This window comes from Passer domesticus, chromosome Z (genome assembly GCF_036417665.1).
Source record: "Passer domesticus isolate bPasDom1 chromosome Z, bPasDom1.hap1, whole genome shotgun sequence".
NCBI lineage: Eukaryota > Metazoa > Chordata > Aves > Passeriformes > Passeridae > Passer > Passer domesticus.
The window spans coordinates 21,380,268-21,384,135 of NC_087512.1; the positions used below are offsets into that span (position 1 = coordinate 21,380,268).

At 42.0% G+C, this 3,868-nt stretch overlaps 1 long non-coding RNA gene across 1 annotated transcript; it reads left to right on the forward strand.

Annotated features, from left to right (window-relative positions):
• Positions 1-874: 874 nt before the first annotated feature.
• Positions 875-3,498, forward strand: LOC135291122 (uncharacterized). The gene is made up of 2 exons (XR_010353988.1): positions 875-1,022; positions 2,779-3,498. It is a non-coding gene; the product is annotated as an uncharacterized LOC135291122 (long non-coding RNA).
• The last annotated feature ends 370 nt before the right edge of the window (positions 3,499-3,868 follow it).

The window sequence follows — 3,868 nt, forward strand, 5'->3', positions numbered from 1 at the left end:
AAGCTGTAATGCAGGATCTCCCCAGGAATGGGGACTACTTGAACTGCTGTTTTTCACACCCTCTCATAAAATTCTGACTACTCGGATCCAGTGTATTTCTAGCATGGATAGGAAACCTTTTTTTTTGTCACGGAACTTTACTAATTGGAAGAAGATCAACAAGAAGCCTCATTTGTCACTCTTAGTTTACTCTGACATAAAGTATATTGCCTAGAGATGTCTCCAGTACTGGACTTGTTTATAACTGGATATGCAAGCAGAGACTTGCATATACAGACAAAGGCGAAGGTGATAGTTCAACTGTGAAAGCCAAAGAAAAAATATATTCCCATTCTGGGTAAAAATGGCATCTTTGTAAATGCAAAGGGACTTCTAAGAATAGAGGTTAGTTAGGCACATGCAGAAGAGCCTGGGTGCACATACTCACAGGTATAAGTCCTCCCTAAAAATGTGAGCTCATAGATTTTCTTATAAGGCATCTTTAACTGCTTGTCTAGTGTACACGTGTCATCTGAGCCTTGGAAATTTGAATCTTTTCCCCTCTTCTCTCCACTACAAAGCTAAATCCAGCAGTCTTTTCCTAGTTCTTCAGACATCTCACAGAGAAGTAAAGCTATCTTCTCCTCCTCCTGACAGTTTTATGTGTTATCCATTCCAACGGGCCCAAACTATAGGTTTAAATGACTTTGTTATTTACTTTCCTGCTTATTAATTATCAGTGTTTCTTTCTTAAACAGTGTAGGCAGAACTAACTATTTGCACTAAAGTATTAGGGAAAGACTTTTGAAATCTCTCTCTAACATACAGAAATCTAAAGGACAGGGACAGTAATTTTGTAGGAGGCCATGCCACAGTGAGTCATGTGTAGCTCACACACGCTGCGGTCGCTCGGAGCGAAGGGGTGCCGGCTAGCTGCTCCTTGTGAGGCCGCAGAGGGGCGCTACAAGACTGGCCGCTCCCAGGCTCTCGTCGAGACTGCCCGGGTAGCGGTGACAGCCGCGGCGTGGGTGACGCAGGCTATGGTGAGATACGAGGTCCCGAGATAAAGGAAAGAAGGAAGGGACACTTGTATGGGTTCCAAGGAGACTTTAATCCAAGGAGGGTCCAGGGACAAATGTCAAAGGAGGAGGGCTTTGGCTAGCCCTTATAAAGTGAGGGGGCGTGGGGTGTGGAAACATGAGGGAACCAATGGTCGAGGGTAGAGGTAGGCTGACGCAATACAAAAGATGCAATAAGAAGCATGTGGGGGAGGGAGGAAGCCTCGAGGACAAATCAGGAACTAAGTTACAGATGAGAGACATAGAAGTTTCTCGAAAAAAGGAAGGGGGGTTAACATGACGGACAAGGGTAGGAGGCAGCACCACAGAGATTGACATAACCAAATAGGGACTTAGGGGGAGGAACAGGGGACTTCTCACTTTGACAGGCAGGCCAGTGGCGGGAAGAACGGGGAAAAACAACTCCGGAACAAACCATTACAAGGGGTTACACGGGGGGAAAGGAACAAACCATTGTTCAAACTAACAAAGAATAATTAACAACAACTTCAACTTATAGTTTTTTTAAACACACAACGCCACATCATGAGCCTGAGTAGAGTGCATGCAGGGAAGCTGGAGATACTGTGGAAGTGTCAGAATCCAGGGTTTGGCTCTGCACTGCTTGGCATACACACTCTCTCCCTGGCGAAGTTAAGATATTTTCCATTTATTTAAATAACTTTACTTTATTAAGAAGTAGAGTCCAGGGCATCTGGGCAGTCAGTAGTGCTGTACTCTGCTACTTGTCTTCATCCTTGCCTTGCCCTGTGAGGATTTCAGCATGTGACATGGCTCTGTGGCCCCAGGATGAAGGAGAGCAAGCTGACTGCAGCACTGGGAATGGCAGGAATTTGGCAGCACAAAGATTGAAGGTGCTTTGGCACCAGGTTCCCAGCAAAAGCCTGCCAGCTCATGAGGGACATGACAGGCCCATGGGCACTGGCCAAACTGTAGGACTGTGCACAGAATTAGTCTGGAGTACCTCAGACCCATGCACCCACAGGTTTTTGAAGAAGAAAGGTGCTTAACATTAATAGAAGCATAGGGCAGCTTAGGAGACTGTGTATATAAGGATCATTCAACAAAAAAGGGACAGTATTTAAAACAAGAAATATTTGAGATTGAATCAGAGAAAAAAAAGAACTGCAAGGGAAATGGCATCACGATCTTTCTAACTACAAGGTTAGTTAAGTGCAGAAATTACATGTTTAGGATACTTGAAAGTATTCAGACAAAATAAATGGTTTAGGCAAAGCTGATCCATAGCAGGGTTTCAAGAATGCTGTGCAGTCCATTTCCTAGCTCAGTAAAGGTCTTTGACTCTCCAGGAGTATCTTCAGTGGGAGGGCTATCCCACCAAGGCTCAAATAAAGGCAGACTCCCTTATAAAGATCCCAAGACTGTATCTGAATTCAGAATGGCTTTTATATCCTGCCTTGCTATCCTGAAAATGATGACATTATAAGGCTGCCTGAGGAGGAGGAGGAAAGGAGGCTGTCTCGTGGTCCTGTGAAATAGACAACGAGTATTTTTATTCTGGTTTCACAGAAAATCCGGCTGTTTCATGTGATTGCAGTCAAAGATAATTTGCTCTGGTAGTGTAAAACTTGGCTTGGTCACTGATCCAAGTATCTAAATCTGCTGTAAATACTAGTTTTGTCTATTCATGTTCTTAGTTCTTAACCTGTAAAAACAATTTGTGGATAGAGGAAAAAAATCTACTGCTTTGTATCCACAGGGATCTTGACTTCTTTAAATATATAGCAGCTGGAAAGAGAGAGGAAAAAGAAGAGTGAAAGGAGAACAAAGGGAGAAAAACCCAAATATACCACCTTGGGCACCCCACTCCAGTGCTTAACAACTCTTTCAGTGAAGATATTCTTTCTGATCTTCAACCTGTGCTCCACCTGATGCAGCTTGAGGCCATTTTCTCTCATCTTGTCATGCATTTCCTGGGAGAAGACACTGACCCTCACCTGTCTACAGCCTCCTTTCAGGCAGTGGTAGAGAGTGATGAGGTCATTCTTTAGCCTCCTTTTCTCAAGGATGCACAATGCCAGCTCCCTCAGAAGCTCATCACAGGACTTGTTCTCTAGACCCTTCACGTGCTTTGTTGCTCTTCTAAATCAATAATTATTTATTTTGTTACTGGTAATTTCAGATTGCAGTTAAGTCTAGATCATAAACATAATGATGTTTGAGGTGATTTTAAAAGGTCTGCATGTTTTCCAGTGCTCCCTTACTGCCTAAGGAGAAAAGGTCTTTATGCCTCATCAGTAGTAAAGAGCTATTTCGTACAACCATGTCTGCTTAGTACCACATAAAACTTTCTGAGATCTATCAAAATTAAAGATTGTTGATATGTATTCATGATACAAAAAAAAAAATAAATCACTAGTTTCCCACAACTAGTTCAGACAACTTACTAATTTCAGCTAGAAATGTTCTAGGCTTTCTCCATGTAATTTCCAGTATTGCTTCATCTTCTATGCAAAGGAAGTTTTTTTACCACTGGCATGGAAACAAAAAAACAAGAAAGTAAAAATAGGCCCTCTAAGGAAGATGGAGTTTGCTTATTCAACATAGTATTTTTGCTTGTTTTGCTTATTCACTTCATAGCTTGCTTACTCACTTACTGAGCATAGTTCACTTACTCATGAAGTATTGGAGAGGCCTGCTTTGTGCATGTAATTTCCAAGTACTATACTGAAAATTGATATATTGTTTCTATTTAAATTAAAAGGTATATCAGAAACTCTTTGACTACTTAAAAAATATATGAGTACTTTAATTTGGATACCGAAGAGTGGCATTTTTCCAGAGGTGGT